The 24,754-nt window shown below is 43.4% G+C and overlaps 1 protein-coding gene and 1 long non-coding RNA gene across 9 annotated transcripts in view; one reads left to right on the top strand and one right to left on the bottom strand.

Moving 5' to 3' along the window:
* PCDH9 (protocadherin 9) overlaps positions 1-24,754 on the bottom strand; it is a 1,118,779-nt gene that overhangs the window by 925,209 nt on the left and 168,816 nt on the right. The window lies entirely within an intron of this gene.
* Positions 15,398-24,754, top strand: part of LOC128351357 (uncharacterized) — a 56,702-nt gene continuing 47,345 nt past the window's right edge. Inside the window, exon 1 of the long non-coding RNA XR_008319733.1 lies at positions 15,398-15,502. This is a non-coding gene — a long non-coding RNA (uncharacterized LOC128351357). The remainder of the gene's footprint in view (positions 15,503-24,754) is intronic.

The raw sequence follows: 24,754 nt of genomic DNA, 5'->3' as shown, positions 1-24,754 counted from the left end.
GTTTGCTTTTACTGGATGAAAATTTCAAGGGAAACTCAAAGGGTTTTGATAGGTTGAGCAAGCCTCAGGTAGGTTTCACATATTGCTAATGCTGTCATCAAATTTCACCTAAAGGATTTGGAGTTTTCTGCTTTGGTAAACTGAGGATTTGCAGGGGGAGAGAGAGATTCGGTAGGGCAAGGAATATTTGCTATGCGGGTTTTGGACATTCCTACAAAATTCCTATATATATGTTAACATTTTAGTTGCTTCTGTTCAATACACCTTTGCTAAGGGTATTCAAAGCAACGTTTTTAAACTAATAGACATTTTATGTTGTCTACTGAAGATATGACAAAATCTGAAAGGCAACCATTGTAGCTGCACGTTCCTCCACTACCGTTGGTATTAGCTTAGTGAGATTAATTCCCATGCCTTGTAAAGCAATGGGCTGCAATGAATGAGTATCAGATGCATATGAAATGTACCCATATGAAGCGAACAACTGTCAGCTGCCTGAGGTTGCAAAGGAATAGGTTCAGTCTGTTGCCTCCAGCAATATGGCTTCTGTCAGCACCTGACCAAGCAGTTGTGTGCTTTTCGTGGGATTAAGCCAAAATTAAATGAATTAAATTAAGAAACTATTCAAAACTGCAGGCAGAGTAAAGTCATGCTCCATAGGTACTGCTGAATGGTAAGCTGTTTTTGCTCCCTTTTAGATTAAGGCTGTGCTCTTGCCTTGGAGTAAGCCCCACTGAACACGCTGGGACTTACTTCCAAGCAAACATGCATAGAAATGTGTTGAGCATCTCATATCATAAAATAGAGCAGATTTTTCCTTTACCACTCCCCATTCAGATAATTATTTATCATCATCATCATCATCATCATCATCATCATGTTACTGGTTTATAGAAGCACCTGATTAGTTTCCACTTTTTGGGCATGGAATTCCATTATCACACCTTCAGAAAATAACCTTTTAAAACGTTAGTGGAAAGATAGTGGCTAAGATTCTGACTAACATGCCAGGGAGATGCACTCAGGCTGTGGAAGTCTTTCCTAGCTCTGCAGAGTCAGGTGCACAACGGGGGGAAATGAATTTCAACTACCTGCTCTGCCTCTGGAAGTGTCCTGCACCATTCAAAAATATGTCCCTGAAGCTTGCACAGCCAACAAGGACATATTTCTAGGGGGTGCCGGCCATTTCTGGAGGCGAGTAGATTGTCAAAAATAATCTCCCACCGCTACATGTACATGTGCAGTGGTAGTGGGGAAGGTCTCCTCAGCACAGACATGTCTTCCTGGCACATCTACACAGTGTTAGTGTACACTGCATTGGCTCTTAATTGATAATCAATATCGCAATGAAGTATAAAATTTCCACCCAGGTAAAGAAATCTTATCTTGGTTCATTGTATAAGAGCTGATTGATTACACCTGCCTCAGTTAGCATATGAATAAAACACTGGTCTTCAAAAAAATCCATGTTTTCTTTATATGATTCATGTGTGTTTTAGCAGGCAACATTTTAGAATAAATTTCCTCCCTCCCCCCATCCCCACCCCCCAAGAGAGTCAGGGGATGAAAGTAAGTATTGCGAATAAAGCAAGTATTATTACTTACATTGATAATATTAAACATTATTTTAAAATTTTAAAACCTTTTTATTGGATGAAAATCATTAACAGATTAATCAGTTGACTGATTAATTTAATCAATAAATTGATTGAACTTGAAATCTTATGCACAGATATTTGGGAGAAAGCACTGAACAGTGAGATTTACTTCTGAATAAACATGCATAGGATTCTGCTGTAAACACCGGAACCTACAGTGAATGGCTCTTTTCCTTCATTGCATGTAAGTTAAAAAAAATAGTCTACTGAAGTCAGACTATTGGTCCATCTAGCTCAGTACACTGACTACTATACTGATGTACGCTACAGTGTACACTCAGTACTCTGTCCACACTAACTAGCAGGAGCTCTCCAAGGTCTCAGGTAGGCATCTTTTCCAACCCTATCTGGATATGCCCAGGATTGAACCTGGGATTGATCTGAAAAAGGTCTCTTGGAATCCCCACCTCTTGAGTATTCCTGAACTGCAGCTAGGCTTGCTGTTCTCCAGGGCAGGGAGTTCCACTGGCCTAAGTCCCTCGAGGACTGGCTTCTGCAGCTGGTCTTCCTTGCAGCTGGGTTTTTCTGTATGCCTTGTGAGGCCAGAAAGCATCCTACTTCAGGTTTCTCTTCCCTGCTTTTGCCTTCTAACTTCTGTTGGCAAGCTAGTCAAAAACCAGGGCCCTTCTTTTAGTCTTACTCATCCTGGCTGCACGGACCCCATGTTGAGCTCTGGAGCTTTTGCCTCATGCCCAGACAAGTAAGCAATCCAATCCCTGATGGATTGCCCTGAGGGATGGGAATATAAGAAGCTAGTCGGACCATTCATGCCAAGTCAGAGCATTGGTCCATCTGGCTCAGTACTGTCTCTGACTGGCAGCGGCTTCTCCAGGGTTTCAGGCAGAAGTCTTTTCAAGCCCTACCTGGAGATCCCAGGGATTAAACCTGTGTGAGAAGCAAATTCTCTACTACTGAGCTATGGTCGCACCCCGCAAAAGTTGCATACATGGGTCTCCCATCCAGGCACTAAACACATCAAGACCTGCTTAGCTTCAGCAAGGTGGCTGTATCATGTGACCTTAGACCATGCTCTGGATAAATTGTCTGTGTTTCAGATTGTATAGACGTGGTTCCTAATAAAGCACAGACTGAGTCCTCAGCTCACCAGTTATGTTTCTCGAGCGGGCACTGTGAGCCCAGGTTATTCACAGATCAGATGTAGGTAAATTAAGACATTTAAAAACATATTGTGGACAGTTTCCATCATAAGCATGGGCATACTGGCTTGAGAGGCCTTTCAGGCCAATAACTCAAACTATGAGGCAAACCCCATGAAACTAATACTAGCTTCTCTTCCAGCACTCTCTGAGCATCAGACCATCATTACATTTAACATTATAAATTGCTCTAGCATAATGACAAAACACATTTGTCACCCGAACCAGTTCTCCCATGTGCCAAAGCCCATCAAATTAATGCCCGTTACATGAAATATAGTGACAGTCGGGCCTCCTGCATGTGCAAGGCTGGCAAATGAATTTATTCTGTTTTGCAGCCGATTTACATCAATATAGCGCCAGGCTGTGTTCCTCCTAGTCAGATACCTGAAAAATGATTCTGTTAAAAGAAGCAATTGAGTATGCAGCAAGTCTATGAACAGTTTTCCATTGCATTTGTCACCACAATAAATTAAAAATAATAGATCTTTCAGACCCCAATATTCCCACAACAGTCAGCATGAAACTTGAACTGCAACATTTTATGATATCGAAAGTTACTCCAGATAAACAGCAAGCATTCTAATTGCCTTGCCTTGCCTTTCAGACTCAGTAATTACTTTTTGTTCCATATGGTGACAAGCTGGAGTGCCTTATATTTGTTTGTGTGTAGCCAAACAGTTTGATCTCCTGATACCCAAATTGCTATCTTTATCAACATTATAAAAAAATACCTGAATTAGAAACAGAAGTGCTTTCTTTCAACTGGCCACCAAAAGTTGAGCTCCTAATAACTGTCTAAGGCTATTCTCTTGTGGCACAAAGAGCCTCCTAACTGCCCAAACCATTAGATTTAGATTGACAAGCCCCATTAATCAGCTAGTGAGCATCCCAAAGTAATGCCATGTGCATTTTATGCCAAATGCATTTGTGCGCATGTGAATAGCAGAATAATGGGGGGAGGGGAATTCACAGTGGAATAATACTGATATGATGCATAGTACTATCACCAAAGTCAGCTTAAGTGGCACAGCAGGGAAATGCGTGACTAACAAGCAGAAGGTTGCCCGTTCAAATCCCTGCTGGTACTATATTGGGCAGCAGCGATATAGGAAAGTGCTGAAAGGCATCATCTCATACTGCGCAGGAGGCGGCAATGGTAAACCCCTCCTGTATTCTACCAAAGACCACAGGGCTCTGTGGGTGCCAGGAGTCGAAATCGACTTGACGGCACACTTTACCTTACTATCACCAAGTATAAATGGATGTCTCGTAAATGCTCAAGTGTCATTACTTCTGTTGGAGCAGTCACTTTAAAACAGTGAAGCTATTCACACGTGCAGGCAAAACCAGGCTAAGGAAGCCCAGCCTAGTTTTGCCTGCACGCGTGTACCGCTGAAATTGTGCCCAACCCCAGTGATATCTCAGTGGCAAACCCACCTCTGGAGCCGCTCTCCTAACCCTGTTTTACTGATTGTCTTCGGGGAGCGGGAGGGGAAATCCCCATAATGCATCACATACTCATGCGGTGCATTATGGGAGTTCCAGGGGTGGGGCCCTCAGAGTTACCAGCAGAAGCCAGCAATCATCTGGGCAGCCGATCCAGCCACCCAGCAACAAGAAGAGGATTATCTGTGCGGGAGGTAAGCTTTTCAAGGCTTCCTCACCTTGCCCCTTCAAGCTGTTCTCACGGATCTTGTCAAAGGGCTCACTAAATGAGGTGTGTGGGGGGGGAGGGGAGGTTTCAGAATACAAAACATCCAAGATCCTTTCCAACTCTAAAATATAATGATTCTATGAGACCGCATGTACTTGTTCATTTCCTTCATTTGGACACCTGGACAATAGGCAAAGTGACTGGCTAGTCATGGAATACCAAGTGTTTGTAAAAGCTACCTTGTAGTTTTGTCCTTAGGTGTACCATACCATCATTGTATCCATTTGGTACTTGAAAGTTTATGAGCTTCCTCTGAATATTTTAGCATTATACATCTTTCCTGGATGGTTTATAAACCATATGGCTTTTGATTTTAATTCTGAATGTCTTTTTCAGGTATTTATGAGATGTTTGCTTAAATTTTATTTAAAATTTAAAAAAATTAAAATTTATTTTAAAATATTTAATTTATTTTTTGATCTGATTGAAACTGGTTTTTTAAAGTAAATTGTTTTGAATTGCATGTTGTATCTCTCCCCTTTTCTTGGTCTGTTATGATTTAATGTATTGTGTGTTTTTATCTCATGTTTTAATGTGTTGTAAGCCACTCAGAGAACAATTTGATATGGGGTGGCTAACAAATAAAGTTGTTTATTATATTATATTATTATTATTATCGTATTTGGCACAGTTGTGTCAGTATAGTTAAGAAAGAGAGTAGTTTCAGCATTCTACTATTATAAGCCCTGGACATTCTGTTGCTTATACAATCATGACCATTTGTCTAATCTGCCTAGCCATCAGCATACATTCACTAAGGAAGAGACACCTCCCCTGCAAATATGGTGAAGATCTGGAGGAGAGGAGAGGAGAGCTGGTCTTGTGGTAGCAAGCATGACTTGTCCCCATAGCTAAGCAGGGTCTGCCCTGGTTGCGTATGAATGGGAGACTTGATGTGTGAGCACTGCAAGATATTCCCCTCAGGGGATGAAGCCGCTCTGGGAAGAGCAGAAGGTTCCAAGTTCCCTCCCTGGCTTCTCCAAGATAGGGCTGAGAGAGATTCCTGCCTGCAACCTTGGAGAAGCCACTGCCAGTCTGTGAAGACAATACTGAGCTAGATAGACCAATGGTCAGACTCAGTATATGGCAGTTTCCTATGCTCCTATGTTCCTATCTGTTGAAAAATGGCTTAAATGGAGCAGTTTTTCAAAGGTTTTTCTCTTTGGAACAGGGGTTTAAAGGGTTGGTGATGTTCTTTTAGACTGAAGTAGTATTTAAATGATTCTGTCGTCTATTTGCATAGTTTCAGCCTTTAGACTGCATGCCAGAAAAGTGCCTTTTGTATATCCCTCTGGGACCCAACTGATGGTTATTTCACAACTGATCCTCAAATTTGTGTTTTAAGAGGCTGAAGAAATCATCTTTACTGCTAAAAGAGTCTGTGCAATTGGCATTTTGAAGCTGCAATATCCACAGCATTGCCCACAAGCAGTATGGCAGTCAGCTCCTTCCCTGTCTGAGCCTTGGGAGCACAGCCTTTCAGTTTCTTTCCCTGCCCTCTTCTTTACTTCCCCCACTGCAGCTATACCTTTTAATATTGCTCCTTTGCCTTAGAAAAACTGCTGTTCAACTCCAGTCGTCAGTACCTCCATGATTGTCGGTTCTTCAAAACCACATGTGTTTAGTCCTGAACTAGAGCACTGCTCTATGCAGCCGGGTGTAGTGGATGGTGGGGGGAAGGAGACGGATTTAGCTAGACTGTGAAGGCCTCCTCTGAGTTCCTCTAGTCTGCAGTGTGTGGGGGAGATGGCTGCAGTGTGTGTGTGTGTGTGTGTGTGTGTGTGTGTGTGTGTGTGTGTGTGTGTGTGTGTGTGTGTAAGAGAGAGAGAGAGAGAGAGAGAGAATGGCTGCAGTGTGTGTGTGTAGATGTGGGGGATGGCTGCATTGTGTGGGTGATAATAATCAGTTCTCCAAAACCACATGCTTAAGTTAGGCTGTGAAGGATTCCTCTGGGCTCCTCTAGTCTGCAGTGTGTCTGTCTGCCTGGCAGCAGTGTGTGTGTGTGTGTCCACATGCTATGCCACTTGTGTATAACATTTATACTATTTTGCTGATAACATCATCCTGAAAGAAATTAAATCAAGCAGGAGAACTATGAGGTTTGTGGGAAATTTCTGGGAAGATAATCTGTGGTTTGGGGCATGGTTGTTAAAGTATTTTAATTATCATTGGTGGGGGGTGTTTTTAAAAAAAGAGAAAATGAAAAAGAAAAAGCACAGGTCGTAGGCTGCAGTGCCCCAAGCAGCTTGTCCATATCCACAGGAGTCACAGACTGAAATGGATCCAGTCTAATCATATAAGAGGAGTTGCAGGACACCTCCATATTGGACTCTGCAATAATTGTGGCATCTAGGTCAGCTCGAATACAAGAGATTTTGTCAGCAGAACATTCGTTAAAAACTTCACAATGGGTAACTGATGGTTCCAAGTACTGATTCGGGGTGGGGAGGGGCACGCATAGCCCTCTTGCCACCCTGGCAATTCCGCTGGAAGTTTGTAGATGCAATGCGGGCAGAAAAGAACTGCTTTTTTGCTGCACACATTGCCAGAGTGCGCAAAAATGTCCTTCTTGTTGTAATCCATCAGGTTCAAGTTGAGTCTTTCTCCACTTGCATTTTGATCATCTCTTCAGCTCCCATAATTCTTCTGTATACTATGGGGCCAATTTTAAAGAGGGCCGGAGAGGACACTTAAAAGCAACTGTGTCTATTGCCCTGGTGAGTTCACTATTCAACTCTCTACTAGAACTTCGGTAGAATCACCAGCAACTCTTAAATCCTTCCAAGACTTCTTGGAATCCTACTGGATCCAATAACCTTCTTGGCGGACCATCTTAATAGGCCCATCACCCCTGCAGAGGTGGGATGTGTTTGTAAATCTAAACTTAACCAGATGGTGGCCTATGGCAATGGGGAATTCACAGGAGACCACATCTACGGAACATCAGCCTGACAAGAGCAAAAGACCAAATTGAGCATGTGACCAACAACATGTGTAAGTCTGGAGACCACTTGGGATAGACCCATAGTTGCTATGGCTGCTATGAACTCCTGAGCGGCCCTGGACAAATTGGTCTCAAAGTGAACATTGAAGTCCCCAACCTGGGAGACTCCAATGCCAATCCTGCGACCAACTCTGTCAGCTCAGTTAGGGACTCTGTTGGGCAGTGGGATGATCGGGACACCAACACAAGCCCCAGTCTATCCCAAGTCTCCAAACTTAAGTACACACATTCAGTATAGCCAGATACTCTGAGAGGGATCCTGGTAAGGTAGGTGTTATTCTTACAGCAAAATCTGGATAGATGGAGTTTGCAGCTCACAGATACGCCACAATCACACTTATGGCAGTGCCCCTTCAGATGAATGGCACTGAATCTGTGATAGTTGGTGCAAAGGGGATGATTGTCAGCAGGGCTTTCTCTCTGGTTTTTTAACTGTGAGCGCTTGGGGTGCTCATAACGCCTGAAGAGGCATTCCACTCATTCTCTGTAGCATGACAAAATTAGCAATTATTCTGAATCAGAGAAACAATGAACATCACATCACCTCCGTATATCAGTTTCATCTGTATAGTAAGTAAAGTGTGCCTTTGAGTTGGTGTAGACTCCTGGCAACCACAGAGCCCTGTGGTTTTCTTTGGTAGAAGACAGGAGGGGTTTACCATTGCCATCTCCCGTGCAGTTTGAGATGATGCCTTTCAGCATCTTTCTATATCGTTGCTGTCCAATAAAGGTGTTTCCCATAGTCTGGGAAACATACCAGCGGGGATTCGAAGAACCAGCAACCTCTGGCTTGCTAGTCAAGTCATTTCCTGCTGCACCATTAGGTGGCTCCTTCATCTGTATAGACCCACTCAAATATACATCTTGTAGTTTCACAAACAACAAATTATCCGATGCCTTTGTATAAAGTTTCAGTGCAACTTTTTGCTGTCCATGAGCTAGCTTTCAGCTTTAATGAGGACTGATTTCAGGGGGTTCTTGGCTAACTGTGTTCCATGTAGCCTTATCATATATGGATGGGCCTTGAGAGAATTGGCCCACTACATGATAGGCTATGGGCACAGAGACGGGCTCAGAGATTAGCAGTGGGCAAATGCCCTGACTGAAGCAGAAATTGAACACAGCAGCTAGGACTATGGAATAAATTACTTAGCTTTGAAATAATAATCCATAATCCATGGCAGATCCTAAGAACTGGAAGCACTTACTTAAAATGTGAACTCTCAATATTTGTTATGGGTTGAATAATAGATAATAGTCCCATTTATTAATATAATACTAGCTGTTGTCATCACCAGCTCTCAAAATGTGGATTCTTTATAACTTCAGCTTGGTGCAAAGATAATATTGCCAGCCACTGTGGGCTGGCATGCTCTTTTTCCCTTTCTGGAGTGACTGCCACTTTCCCTCTCCTTCATTTTAATCATGGATATTACACATGCTCCAATACAGGCTATAATTAATGCAAGCCATGTGCTTTAGGTACCGAAACCATGGTTTAAGGTGGGAACCTGGTTTACATGAATCACAGTTTGCACTGGAACACGTAAAAGACCAAACATGGCAACTGGCAGGAATGGAAGGAAGAGGAGATCATTCCAGAGAAGGCATGAGGAAGCAGCACACATTACAATTTGCAGTCGAAGGCTTTCAGTGAGTTGTTGTGTTAAGTTTGCACTGGGAAAATCAAGTTGCTCTAATCTTCCCTCTCCCCATCTCTGGAGGGCAAAAAACCCCTACAGCCAATAATGAAAACCATTATATTCATAATGGGGGGAAAGAGGTTAATTCAACATCCCATGGTCTGTTGAACCCAATATCCATATTTTCCCCACAGCAACAACAAATGCACCAAGGAAATGCAATCAACGCATCATACCCACTCTAGCAAACATGTTATGCCAACCCATTATTAATGTTGCCTCACAGCAAGATTCTAGCTCAACACAAGCTTGACCAAAAGGGTGCTCCAAAGGCTCACATTATCCGACTGCCTTTATAAAATGCATTCACAAGGACAAATTAGGCAGGGATGCACTCTGATAACAGAGAAGATCTGAAGAGCAAGAAGAGACTGGACAACATTTGTAGAATGCTTATTATACTGACACTAATTGGTGGGAAATTTGACAAGTTATAGATAACAGAGTTGTCTTTGCAAAGAAGAGCTCATTTTCCTGTATTCCTTTCCATGCCAATCACAGGCGCAGGAGTGAAATACCGGTGAACAAGCCTTGTTGAATTAAACCATTCAGCGATGAAACAAGGAGCTTAATTTTGTTTCCTTGCATCTTTTCGCACTGCCAAAGAAAAGCCCCCATTGTCCTTGCTCTAGGCTTCCCTTCTACGCCTCCAGGTTCTCTGCCAACTTAATTGTGAAATCACACGGCATACCCAAGTGAAAGTGAGGTGGAGGGAGGGGGAATCTCATGTCTGATTTCTCCTTTTTTGGCAATAGCTTTTGAATTTAATAAGCATCAATGAACACACATTTAAAGTTTATTCAGCAAAGTACAGCATAAGAAAGCATAATTTTAATGGGCTGATGGCAAGCCTAGCCAGAATGCTGTCTGAGCATGCATGCAACAAAATTACGCTTGTTAAATGCATCACAGACTTTGGCTGTCAAGAAAGAAACCTTATTGGAAGTGATAATACAAACATTTCTATAGGCCAATGACAATAGTTGAAGCAAGGCAAACACACTTGTTAATGTGATCTAGTTATATTGTGCATGCATTAGAAGGGGTGTTTCATACAGATATGAATGATCAGATAACTGTTTGTTTTCTTTTTCAGGGTTTGTTCACTTATTACTTCCCCACCTTAGATTCTTCCTGCAGTAAAACTGGGAGGCTTCAGCCACATATGCTAATATGTTCCCTGCTCCCCCTCATCTGTTCCCCTCAGCATGGGTTCAGCATGGGTGAATAACTCAACTGGATAATGCTGTGTTTGTTTAGTTTGTTCAGTTTCAGTTCAGTTTCTATCCTGCCCCTTTCCAAGGGTGTGGGGTAAGCAAAAAGTATCTGTTAAAAAATAAAACAAAAACCACACACATAATGGAAACCAACATAGCCAATTAATGTATAATTAATTGGCTGCTTAATCCTAGCCCATGACTGCCAGGCCAAAGAGGAAAGTTTTCATCTCTCATGGCAAGCAGTCAGGCTCGGACTTGGACAAACATCTAGGGGAAAGGAACTTCACAAGTGTGAGGCAACCATTGTGAACACCTCTCTGGGTGGACTTGCTGTCCAAATTTGCCAAGACTGATCATGGCTTTTGTCTGACAAGATGGGGCATAAAGTTCATTAGTGGCAAGGAGCGTGCTGGAAGGTATGCAAAAGCTTGAAGCTTTCTACTAATCTCACTCTAAGTTGAACACCAAACTGAACTCTAACATGCAGCGTTGTTGTGAAGTCCAAACCAAATAAATAGTATTACTGTAAACAAACCAACAAAAGAGTTTTGTGGCAGAATGCATGCATGGTGGGAGCTGAACTGGCACATATGAAACAGTTGACTGCTACCACATAGATTACCTTGTGGTGCAGCTGGCCTCAAGCTGGCACACCTCTTGTGAAACAGCACAAGGATACTCTAGGAGTGAAGAAAGGTGGGTTTTCCCCAAGAAACTCTTTACACCACAGCAACTCCAGATATTAATTTTGTGGAACTGGAGTGCAAGTTATAACTTAGTAAGACTGCACAGGTCTCACTGTGCAATGTACAAGTCCGAGGTCATTGCACCACTGTAGTCCTAAACACACTGACAAGGAATTGTGTACAAATGGAATAAGTGAGACTTGCTTCCACCTTGCTTCCCCCTTAGGCCTGTAAATCTTGAGCCTGCTCCTTTCCTGCGTTTGTGCCACTGATTCCTGTAAGACCTAGGCATACATCATTAAATGCAGTACTGAAGTCCTTGCTTTCCTGGGGAAACCAACATAAGAACACTTACAATTTCTTAGTGTTAAGTATTGATGCTCCATTTGGGTGGGATTGCCAACCAAAGGATTATGTGATATTAGGGACCATAGAATTTCTCCACCAGATGGTGACTTCAAGGTCTTGGAATTCCAGCATAGGGTAGAACAGTCTGACATCAGATAACAATAAGCTTCGGGGTGTTGTGAGCCAGGCAAAATAGAACACATTTGCTTTCAATGGGAGAGTATTAATTATGCATTTCACTTTCCTCTGAAATAAACAATACTTGATTTTGGCTACTGTATACTTCCTTTCTTTGGTTCAGTCGAGATATAATGCCAACTGTCTGCAAACAATGCTTTTTGAACTGGAAGCTGACTTATACTGAGTCAGACCATAGGACCATCTAGCTCAGTACTGTCTATACAGACTGGCAGCAGCGTCTCCAAGACTGCAGGCAGGAGTTTCTCTCAGCCTTATCTGGAGATGCCAGGGAGGGAACTTGGAACCTTCTGCATGCAAGTGAACTTCCCAGAGCAGCCCCATCCCCTTACTGTGCTCACATGCAGCATCCCATTCAAATGCAAATCATGATGGAACCTGCATAGCAAAGGTGACAATGCATGCTTGCTACCACAAGATCAGCTCTCTTCCAACTGGGAATTGGCCTTGTTAGGTGGAAGCCCAGGTTAGCATCAGTACAGACAGAATGCTAAACCATGGTTACAATTTAAGACCAGAAAGGGACGAATGGAGGAAATTCTACCAATAAGGCTGAAATAGTGAAAATGAGAAAGAGGGGGAAACTGCAAAAGACATTTGCAGGGAGTCAGTATGATATCTGCACTAGGTCTTACTAGTTGAGCTGGAAAAGCAAAAGCTTTTCACATACTAGATGCAGAGCACAACAGCAGTACATAAAGAGCTTTATTCCTACATTTCTACCAACATAAACAATTACCCCATGGACAACCTCTATTCAGAATACAATAATTAAAATGCTGTTAACAAAACATCAACCTAGTCTAAAAGTATAATTGTCTTGTTAAATCTAATGACATTTAGGAATAAGAAGAAAACAATGAGGTTTTGCCTGTATGTGTGAATAGCCCCAATGAATGGCAGAACATTTATTTTCCAAGTTGTTTTTCTTATACCCCATGCATGCCTATTAAAATAGGTGAACAATGTAAAATCTAAATATCCAGATATAAAACATATGCATTAACGTTGCATTAAGTTGTCTGTATTGCTGATCTTAATGGATCGAAAACAAAATATCTTTATTCATGGAAATAAAATATATAATTCATTCTAGCAAACAAACAAAATGAAAGCACATGCTTCATCAATGGTATATAAATACTGTGACTCAAAGGAAAAAAATAGATACTTCCAAGACATTGTCGTTTCTTCAGCCTGTGTAGCCTTTTCTCATGTATTCATTTTCATTTTATATAGAAAATATTAAAGGGGTAATAATAATAGTGCATTATAAAACTGGTATATTTGCAAAATCCACACCTACCACACGCAACTGTGGTAGAAATTAATTAATCTCAGCATAGGCTATTCCAACAATCTTATAGGTTTTGGTCATGGCTTACACAATAAAAAATTGTTTTACTATGCTTGTCATAGACCAAAATAAAGACTTGACTTTTAAAGTTACAAAACAATTAATTAGGAACATAGGAACATAGGAAACTGCCATCTACTGAGTCAGACCATTGGTCTATCTAGCTCAGTATTGTCTTCACAGACTGGCAGCGGCTTCTCCAAGGTTGCAGGCAGGAATCTCTCTCAGCCCTCTCTTGGAGAAGCCAGAGAGGGAACTTGAAACCTTCTGCTCTTCCCAGAGCGGCTTCATCCCCTGAGGGGAATATCTTGAATTGCAGAGGCGTAACTAGGGAAAACAGCGCCCGGGGCAAGCACTGAAATTGCGCCCCCCTGCCGCCCCCCCAACATACATCTGACTGACACACATGTGTTTTTTCCTCACAACAACCCTGTGAAGTTGGCTTGTATCTCAAACATCAGAATTATGATGCAATGAATGATGATACATCCTACATTACACTTAGGTTTTTCCTCACAACAACCCTGTGAGTGACTGTATGTATTTTAACAAAACGAAAACCAAGGACTCCAGAGTAATTCGAGGGACTAGGGTGATAGTGCTAAAGACTCCTTATTCTCCCGCTGTTAAAGAAAGACTCCCCTTTTCCAAAACCGCACGCTATTTACACCAGAAAAGGTTTCAAATGGAGGGGGAAGCAGCGAGATTGAATTGGGGGGCGGTGGCTGCAAGTTTCAACAAGGGGTTGGGCTGCTCGTAGATGATGGGGAAGCAGCGATATTGAAGGGGGGGCAGCCGCAAGTTTCACCAAGGGGTTGGGCTGCTGCTGCTTGTAGATCATGTAAGGCTGAGATGCAGAAGGAAGTAAGTGGCAGAACGGGCGGGGAATCGGGGATTGATAAGAATAAGAAGACTACATGACACGACAGAAGAGAAAACACACACCTTGTTGTGACCACCCGCCCGCCGAATCCGCCCGCCCGCCGAATCCTTTCTTGTCCGTGCCACCAGGTGTCTGTGTCCTCCTGCCTGCGCCTGCAGCCCCAGCCCCAGCAACAACGCTCTCCTCCGCGACCGCGCCATGTGCAGGCGAGCCGAGCTGGGAGGACGCACGCATGCGCAGCGTGACTCGGCACGCTGGCCAAGTCGCACGTGCATGCGTGACTAGAGACCCTCCCTCACCCTGGCTGGCAAGCCACTAGAGGGCCTCTTTCTGGCTGGATATAAGTTCCATCGCAAGCCAAGGAAAGGCAAGAGCATGGAACTAGGCGCCCGCCGCGGCGCCCGCCGGAAAGCCAGGCCAGCAAAGCAATGTGGGGGCACGGAAGGGACCACTCGTGGGGGAGGGGGTGCCAGAGAAATTTGTATTAAAATCTTTTTTAAAAAAAAAAATTTTTTTTTCAAAAAAAAATTTGGGGGATTTGGCGGCGCCCCCCATGTGACCCACAAAGATGGCGCCCGGGGCACGTGCCCCCCTGCCCCCCCTATAGTTACGCCTATGTTGAATTGAAGTCACAGAACTACTAAGAATACATATTCAGATCAACCACCAGTTAATAGAACTGGCTCAGGCTCAGCAGCTATTCTGAACAACCTTTTTGATTGTTTTACCCATCTTCGAAATGGTCGACGGAGTCAACTGGAAGTTCCATAGTGGGAATATCCCCTTGACTCACAGGCATGGAGCGTATTGGTGGATCTTCTGTTAGGCAAAGTACACACATGCTTACCCCAGACTGAAGCGGGTGGGGGCAGCTTTACTGACTGCTGCAGAAATCTCCACTACTATGTACAAGCAGTCATCCAATCAGAGAGCACAGTGATGGTGTGACAAATATAAAGGGAGTATGACACATGCAGGACAGCATGGTTTCCAACAAGGAGATTTAAAAAAAAAAAATGGGGGGAAGAGGTGTGGACTCTGCATAAGAAACTGGAAACATTTATTGAACAATAAACCTGATAATGCAGAACTGTCCAGTATCAACAGAAGGACGTAATCTAGCCACACAGTGTTCTCATATGTGAAATTTAAGCTGCCTGAGTGTCTCTCACACTCACATGATCAGGCGCGTAACAATGATAGGGCAAGGGGAGACAGTTGTCTGGGGGCCCCACTGCCTGGAGGGGCACCCCAGAGGCACCTCATGTGACTCCCCATTGCCCCCTGCTCAGCCCCAAGGCCCCTCAGCCACTTGCCCTCTTCGCCGTCTCTCCTGCTTGTTCTGCTGGCCCGCAATCGAAGCAGCAGACAAGCTGCCAAGAGCTCCTTTTCTCCCGCCTCTCAGCTGATCGGCGGGTGGGCGGGGCTTCCACGGAGGCCTCCGTGTAGGCCGCAGTGAAGCCTGAACTCGAGTAGGGCCCAAGCCAGCCAGGAAGGAGGAGGCAGCCAGAGTGTTCTCTGCAGCAGAAGACCCCTTGCTGCCCTGCTCAACCCAGACCAGCATTTGCCAGGTAGAATGTGAACTCCTTTTTGTGGTTACCTTTCCCACCCCCCCGCCCCCATATATAGGGATCTGCTTGCCATAGGGCTTGGATATGGGGTGGGGGGAGGGACCGAGAAGTCTCTGAATATTTATTTTGAAACAGCTTGGAAAATTTGCTGACTTAAAAAAAACTATCTAAAAAGTCCTATAAGTGGCTTGTTTCATGGCAGAAAATTGCAAAAACTTCTGGAACAGTATTTTATTAATTTTATTTATTCATTCATTCATTTATAAATGCACTTATGTTCAAGTTGTTTTGCAACCCAGAAGGTCTGAGTGAGAACTGTGAAGCATGTGTGGTGCTTTTATTTTATTTTTCTTGTGTGTGAACTGCTCCCCAATAACTTGCAGGGACTTCAGGGTAAATCTGGCCAACATGTGAATGCAGCACCTCCATTCCAGAGGAGGAGAGGTGTGTTAAAGGGCTTTAAAAGCCTCCTGTGAAAAACCTCCTGCAATCAAACTTGACTGAATTTGTTCAGAATTCTGGGAAAACAAACATAGGTTCACCCTGCATGGTTGAAAGTCTCCTTTGCTAATCTGCAGCGAGGGGCCCATTTTAATAATTCATCTTTCTAATGTGTTCTAGGCATTAAAAGTAATACAAATGTATAGTACTCAATGTATATCACTATATATTGTGACGTGTGTGTGTGTATTCAGTGAAATGTATTTGCAGGCAGCATACTTATTTTGGAATATCAGACTTAAATCCTTGGGGGCCTGGGGTGTGCGGAGGCCCTGGACTTTGGGGGGGGGCATTTTAAAATCTTGTCTCTGGGCCCACTCCAACCTTGCTACGCCCCTGCATATGATAGTTGCTGTTGGAAGAGAAAGTGAACGCGTATTCTGTGCAAAAGGTAAGAACTCTTAAGGCCCATTGATTCTGGGTGTGGTAAGGGAAGGAAATTAGAACGTATTTCAATCTCTCCCACTGAAGTATGGGACATTAAAATGCACAAGGCTGCAATCCCAAACAACTATACCTGGCGATAAGCCTCAATTAACATTGTGGACTTACTTCCATGTACACTTTTTTAGGATTACACTGTAAATGTATCTGGATCAATACTACAGATGGTAATAATTTGATGATTCATACACTGGGATAAAAGCAAGGCATTTCAGTTGAAGAAAAACTCCAGCTTCCTTAGAAATGTGTCAGCTTGGGACCTCAGACAGAAGATTTGTTTTTATAAATGTGCTGGGATCTAGTGTGATAGTGTCCTTTGTTCACCTGCTTTTAAAAACAGCAGAGTTGCAAGAATAAAATGTGTGTGGACATCTATGAGCAGAAGAGAGGAAGTGGTGACATCACATTATATAGGGTCATTGTGCAGTGGCTGAGATGCATATGAATGTCAGCATATTGGAAAAAGGAGATTATTTGTGTCTCAATAAAAACAAGAATTATTTTTTAGGAGTACAATAAAACGTGTAATGAAGGACTTGGAGAGGGATGCATCTGAGAAAGAAAGAGGCATATGCAAATCAAGCCTGCACAATATGTGAGCCACTGAGTCAACAATACCTACCACTCATGATTGGAGGTTACAAATCATACAAGCCTGTTATAGCGGGAGGAAAAATAGCTGGGGGTGGGCAGCACAGAGAAGAGCTAATGCACTTCCGCTCTCTTCCCCATCCCTTTCACCAACTGTGGATTTGTGCAATTCACAGGGTGTACACATGAGAACGCCAACTGTGGATGTGCGTAGTTCACTGGGCATACACATGAAAACATACAGTATATACACGTTAGTGAGCATGCACATGTAGTAGTTAGAGGGGGTAGATTCATCTGCTTCCCGCCATCATTTCATGCTCCTCCCACCTGTCAAGATCTGAATCTAGACATCAGGCTGGTATAACATGTGATACACACACACCCCAAGCACAGCACAGCAGCCATTGTCTGGCCTGCTGGGTGCTTGACAACCTCCTATTTCTGCAATCCCTGTAAGACCGGGAGGGGGGGGGGCAGAGATTTATAGAGTTCCTGGCTTTGTTCAACAATTGTGTCACAAGTTCTGCATGGCTGCTCTATACATGCATGCACACGCACAAATCTCACCGACCAACTTCTACCACTGCACTTCTCCACTACTTATGTCAAAATGCAACATACACATATCCTGTACATCACTGATATCTTATTTTAAAAGCATGTTTGCTTGCAGTTTCATGTTTCAGCTGGAAGAATACCACCTCTGTTCAAAGGCAAAAGTTCTACCTCATTCATGGGTGGCGTTTTCCATCTGAACGGATTTCATTCAGCAGCATTAACTGCATCTGTAGTTTGTATTTATTTTTCATCACTGCCTGTGCATGATTGGAAGTATTTGTACATTATGCAATCATGAGCTCCTTTGCCACCATCTCTGGTATTTCTGAAAATGTATATTTGAAATGTGGGGCATTTCTGAACAACAGAACAATAAACCTCAGTTATCTGAGGCACTATTTCTTTTGCTTAAAATTAATGGAACACTTGGATTAGAAATCAGCTTACTGTGTGATATGGACTTAGAAACATCACTTGCTGGGGCACAATATTTATTACATAATGAAACTTTTCCCAGAAATATCCCCTGATAAGTTATGTATCTGTTCCTAAAACTAAGAAAAGCCTATCAAAAGAGAAATGAGGTTTCCTCCCCACTTTTCTCTAATGTTAGCCTTTTCACTAGACATAAGCCTTTCAAACCAGATGGCCTACCTTCTTTATTATGATTACTATGGAGCTAAAGATTATCAAGCCCTTCACTTTTCAAGTCAGTTATCTGGCTAGGTTTCATATCCAAATATCTACAAAATGGTCACATTTGCACGCTTGAGCGTACTTTGTAAATCAAAGCTATTTTGAAACCTTCATCAAATACTTGTGGGCCAATCAATTCCATTTTAAATCAACATTGGCCAGACTCAGATGTACAGGATAACCAGTTATAGCTAGCCAAGGTTGTAACTGCAGTATATCCAAATGCACAAGACTGTGGTTACAGGCTGAAAGCTAACTCCATTTTGCCTTGTCAAACTGCAATTGGAACCTTCAGTTTTCTCTAAGCTTCACCACCAAGAACCATGGTTTTGCCGCCAAAGAATTATGCCTGACTGCTGATTCAGGTATAACTGAGGAAACGTGCTATGGAGTTGGCCGGCTACAGGCCCATCCCTGACTGACGCCAGGGCCCATCCCTGACTGGCCAATCTGCCAAGCCACACAGCCACTCAGGGGCACTTCTGATTCTCCCTCCGCCTCTTTGCTCCCTTCACCTGACAAGCAGTAGGGTGAGAGCACAGGATGACAGGACGGGCACTCAGTGCTTTGTTCCTTGAGACAGGAGCAACAGTCATGTGTGTTCACAAGCACAAATACTCCCATGTACCAGCAAAGGCAGGGCACACCATCACGGCACCAGGAAGGGGAGGGGGGAATGGTGGGGGAGGTGCAAAAGGCAGATCGAAGCAGGGAAGCTGGAGCAGCCAAGTTCTATTTTTTACACAGAAAGGGTGAGGAAAGGGGGAAAGGGAAAGGAAAGGGGGCCGAGCCCCAGGTGGGGATATTTGCTCCCTAAGTCTTGCTCATGAGAAGAACCATCTATGGGCCCGATTTGCAAATTCACACGATGGTACTCACGTCGTACAGGAATGGTCCTCCTTAAGCTGGAGACTTAGTCCATTATGCCACAGACTACTCTCTCACGAGAGTGGCAGATTAAGGGGAACAAGGAAGGATGCTCTGTGCAGGAAAACTGCATGGATGGGCACTTGGGCAAGTGCTGTCCTGGTCTCGGCAACTGCCATCAAGCCACTGTCAAACCCTGTGCCCTGCCGGTCTGCATGCCCGTGTGTGTGTGTGCATGTTACTGCCTGAAGGGCAAGCCCAGCACCCCTGGGCAGCTGGAACTCAGGGCTCTCCTTTGCTGGGAATCCATGTGCTAGGAGATAGGCATACGGGGCCAGCTTGGAACCAGCATGGGAACTTTGAATGGATTTTAAAGGTCTGTGTGCCTGACCCCTGGGCCCACACCGCCCATGCAAGCAGGTGTGCCCTGGCAAAAGGGCCCCTCATGGCAAGGATACACAGCACTTGCAGGGCATCCCCTATCTGGCCAGGGAGCAAATATTTCAGGGGGTGCCTCTGTCCAGCTTTGAGGAGCTGCCACAAGCAGGGATTCAGGAGCAGCAAAGTTCTACTTTTATCACATATCAGTGGGTAGTGGGGGGCCTAGCCTCTTCCCATTCATGCCCCACAGGCTTACTAACGATCAAGGCTGGTTGCCAGGGTCAGTCTTTGGTAAACTGAGGTCCTTCCTTAAGGATCCAGCCTACCAAATCGGGGCTCACTAGCTAGGCATGAGAGGAAAAGGCCATGGGGACAGCCCCAGACAACTTATGCGAAGGACTACTGTAGGCGGGTGGGTGGGAAGAAAGTGAAATGCCTGGACAAACCATGACTGATTCAAGACGTCAATACATCCTCTTTCCCCAACAGCAGGGGAGTAGCAGTAGGAGAGAGGGTATGCCCTCACCCCTTTGCCTTTGGGCTTCCCAGGTGGGGCACTGTGTGATACAGGTAGCTGGACTAGATAGTTCTTGGGCCTGATCCAGCAGAACAGTTATTATGTGGTCTTTTATTAGTTGAAATGTTAACTCTTTCCCACCCAGTTTTAAAGAAACGTGACCACAGACAGATCCTCTTGTGATGCTTCTTTTAAATAGTGAAATCTGAACCAACATTAGAATTGTATTACCCTCAAAAGGGGAAAGAGGCAAAAATTTAAACATCAAAGGCAGTGATAAGAGAAGAAACCTCACCACTGAAAAGGGGACAGTTGGATACCCTGAAAATTCTCCACCACTCCAGATATGCCAATCAAGCCAAGACAATACAGGAATATCTGAGTGACAGTTCAAGCTGCATTCATAAGCAACCTGCCTCATTCAAAGTCAATGAAGAGACAGGACTTACAAGCTCACACCAAAAAGTTATTGAAATGTGACTGACATCTCAAAAGAAGGGTGTCAACAGGATAGCATGACCCCGCACTGAAACACTGGAAAGTTAATCAAAGTTATTGCAGTTGGGAGCCTTGAAGAGCTCCCTAAAATTGAATTTTCTGATTCCCATCACTCCACAAGTGCCTCTCTCCCTTCCACCGACATTTACTCCTCACACATGTTGTATGTATTGTCAACTGATCTCTTGGCTACAATTCAAAGAAAGAAGATTGTTGGATTGATATTCACCCAGTGAATATTGACAAAGGGTGAGAAAAATGTTGTAGGTTTCCCAGAAATAACAGTGGCCACATGGGGAGGATAATGTGTGCAGTTTCCACTACCCCACCACCCAAAGAGCTGAAGGTGGCATGCTAGGTATTCAGCCACTGAGGGATAGCGGCTACAGAGCTGGGACTTGGACCAGAGAGAAAAGTCATTGTTTCTCTCCCCAACTCTAGATCAGGACTTCTTCACACAGGTACAGGTCTGTGAGGAGATGGAAATGGGGTGGATACTTCTTTAAAGTTGGTAGTTCCTTAACCTAGCAGAAAACCCCTTTCCCCACCATCAATGACCCTCTCCACAACTAGTGATGGTTCCAAATATTTTCGGGGACAGTGAAGAATATGAAAATAATAAGCTAATAGTGCTCACCATAATGCAAGTCCAGCATTTTATTTATTTATTTATTTATTTATTTATTTATTTATTTATTTCATGTTTATACTCTCTGAATCTTGAGGACATTTCCAAGAAAATAACTATAAACAAAAACAATTTAAAACTTCAACTAAAATCCTGTCCAAAAGGATGTGTTTTCACGTCCTTCTTAAAAGCCACCCAGGATGTTATTATTATTTATTATTAATTCAATTTCTATGCCGCCCTTCCAAAAATGGCTCAGGGTGGTTTACACAGAGAAATAACAAATAAATAAGATGGCTCCCTGTCCCCAAAGGGCTCCCAATCTAAAAAGAAACACAAGATAGGAACCAGCAACAGTCACTGGAGGTACTGTGCTGGGGGTGGATAGGGCCAGTTACTCTCCCCCTGCTAAATAAAGAGAATCATTTAAACTTCCTACTGGCAGGGAGCCAATTCCAAAGTTCAGGGACAGCTACAGAGAACACTCAGCCTTGAGTTGCCACCAGAAGAGCTGGCAGCAACTGCAGGCAGACCTCCCCAGATTCCCTCAGTGAGCAGTGGGGGTCATAGAGAAGGCATTCTCTAAGGTTATCCCAAAGGTTCTTATATTCCTTGAATTTTAATCTAAGCCCTGTCCTCCTTCTTCCCTGCGCCTTATCCATTTTCTCCCCTGCTTCCAACTTACCCTCCTGCCACCTCTCATACCTTTGTTGCTTATCACTCTCACATCCCATATTTGTCATGCTTCCACAGCTTTATGCCAGGTGCAAGAACTAATGGGAGTTGCATTTTTCCCAGTGCTATTGACTCCATGCTTCTTCTGCTGCCATACAGCCATAGAAGCATGTGAGAGAATGTCGGCAGGGGAGGGGGACCATCCAACAAACATACACATGGGTGGTGAAGGAGTTTGGGAGGAGGTGGGCAAGAGGGCCTTGGATACTCACTGGGGAAAGGGCTCCCAATTACATCAACAGGGTGGACAGGGTTTTAGATAGGCTTGGAACAGAGGGAGCGGGTGGGGGGAGGAATTGAGCTTTTCTCAGAATTTGGGGGATAAGTTCTCTTTTTAAAAACTTAATTCTGAGTCTGGGTTGGAGGTTCACCCATCACTACCCACAACCTAAAGCAAAATCAGAATAGAGAAAATTCCTACAAAACGCTCAAGGCCATGATATACACGTTTTAAATAGCTGTTCCCCATTATGAAACTCTGAAAGAGAGTGGGCTGCAAATTTCAGTTAATTAAGAAGCATCTGTGGAGAAACTTGCCTAGGCTACAATAGACCACATATGACCAGCAATTCCTTTCTCACCCCATCCCCCTTACTAATGGACAAACTATTGCACAATGTTTATTCTGCCAATTTCTGTATTCATGCAAAGGCAGAGAAGAGTTATGTTTTATAATGTGTGCAATTAAATATTAAATACCCAACTACCTATTTGACTTTACATTCTCCTATTATGAAGAGGATTTTTTTAAAAAAACTTTCCACCCAAAGCCCCACTGCTATAAAATAATTGTAAGAGAAGTTTGGTGCTACTGAGGGAAGCACAAATTCAGGGGAATGAAAAAAGGAACCTTAAATATATGTACTATCTTTACAACACATGCAAGATTCAAATGCAAAACCAGATAGACTGCAAAAGATAATCGCAGAACAAACCATGCTACATGACTGAGAGGCAATGGCAGGTGAAATTTAATGTGGAAAGGTGTAACATAATTGCCCGCTGCAGCAAACAATTTGAAACACTCACACACAATCATGGGTCTTAAATTAACTGCAACAACTCAGAAAACAAAGCCAGAACCGTATTGTTGACAATTCACTGAAGCAGCACTTCAATGTTGAAGAGTAAATAAAACAGTAAAGTATTTCAGAGGAAGGACAGGCATTTGCAGAAAGCCAAGTATTATTGAAACAGAAAATATCTGAAAAACGATCATCTTGAAAACCCATCTTAAAATGGAAAGAAGACAAAATGGATACAATGAAATATTGTTAATTTATATAGTGCCACAAATGTGCTTTATTGACTTCACTGAAATAAACTGCTGATTTCTGTACTAGATGACTGGAAAGTATGCACTGTAATTCTTATTTTCAAAAAAGGATCCAGTGGGATCTGGAAAATTACAAGCCGGTCACCTTAACTTCTGTATCTGGTAAACTGATGAAAAGCATACTCAAGGACAAAATTGTTAAATATATATATAGAAGAACAAGCCTTACTGAAGGAGAACCAGCATGGCTTCTGCTTGGGCAAGTCTTGCCTCACTAACCTTTTGGAGTTTTTTAGGAGCATCAACACAGGCATGTGAATAATGGTGATCCGGTTGAAATACTATACATGGACTTCCAAAAAGCTTTAGGCAAAGTTCCCCACCAAAGGCTCTTAAGTAAACTTAGCAGTCATGGGATAAGAGGTCAGGTTCCGTTGTGGATTGGTAACTGGTTGAAGGACAGGGAAAAAAGGGTAGAAATAAATGGACAGTTTTCACAATGGAGGGAAGTTGGGTCCCCCAGGGATATGTACTGGGATTGTTTCTCTTTAACTGGTTAATTAATAATCTAGAAGTTGGAGTAAGCAGCAAAATGGCCAAATTTCCAGATGACACTAAATTATTTAGGGTAGTGAAATCCAAAACAGATTGTGAGGAGCTCCAAAAGGATCTCTCCAAACTGGGTTAGTGGGTGACAAAATGGCAAATGTGGTTCAATGTCAAGTGTAAGATGATGCATATTGGGGCAAAAAAACACCCCAAATTCACAAATACGTTGATGGTATCAGAGTGTCAGTGACTGATCAGGAGAGAGATCTTGGGGTCATGGTGAACGGCTCATGACTCAATGGGAAGCAGCTGTGGAAAAGGCTTGGAATAATTAGGAAGGGGACTGAAAATAAAACTGCTAAAACTATAATGTGATTATACAAATCTATGGTGCAGCCACATTGGGAGTACTGCATACAGTTCTGGTCACCATAGCATAAGGAGAACATTGTAGAACTGGAAAAGGTGCAGAAGAGGGCAACCAAAATGATGAGGGGCCTGGAGTAGCTTCCTTATAAGGCAATGGTACAGCATCTGGGGCTTTTTAGTTTGGAAAAGAGGCAACTACAGGGAGAAATGATTGAGGTATGTAAAATTATGCATGGAACAGAGAGAGTGGACAGAGAAAAATTTTCCCCCTCTGTCACAACATCCCATGAAACTGATGGCCAGAAAAATTAGAACCAAGAAAAGGAAGTACTTTTTCACACAGTGCATAATTAATCTATGAAATTCTCTGCCACAGGGTAGTCACTAGCTTGGATGGCTCTACAAGGGGCTTGGACAAATGCATAAAGGACAGGTTTATCAACGGCTACTAGTCTGGTGGCTATAGATCAGTTTCAGAGACAAGATGCCTCAACATACCAACTGCAGAGGAAGAACAGCAAGAGAGAGGGCCTGCCCTCGCCTGTGGGCTTCTCAGAGGCATCTGGTGGGCCATTGTGTGAAACAGGATGCTGGACTAGATAGGCCTTGGGCCTGACACAGCAGGGCTGTTCTTATGAA

Source organism: Hemicordylus capensis, chromosome 3 (genome assembly GCF_027244095.1).
Source record: "Hemicordylus capensis ecotype Gifberg chromosome 3, rHemCap1.1.pri, whole genome shotgun sequence".
Lineage (NCBI taxonomy): Eukaryota > Metazoa > Chordata > Lepidosauria > Squamata > Cordylidae > Hemicordylus > Hemicordylus capensis.
This window is presented reverse-complemented; position numbering and strand designations above follow the sequence as displayed.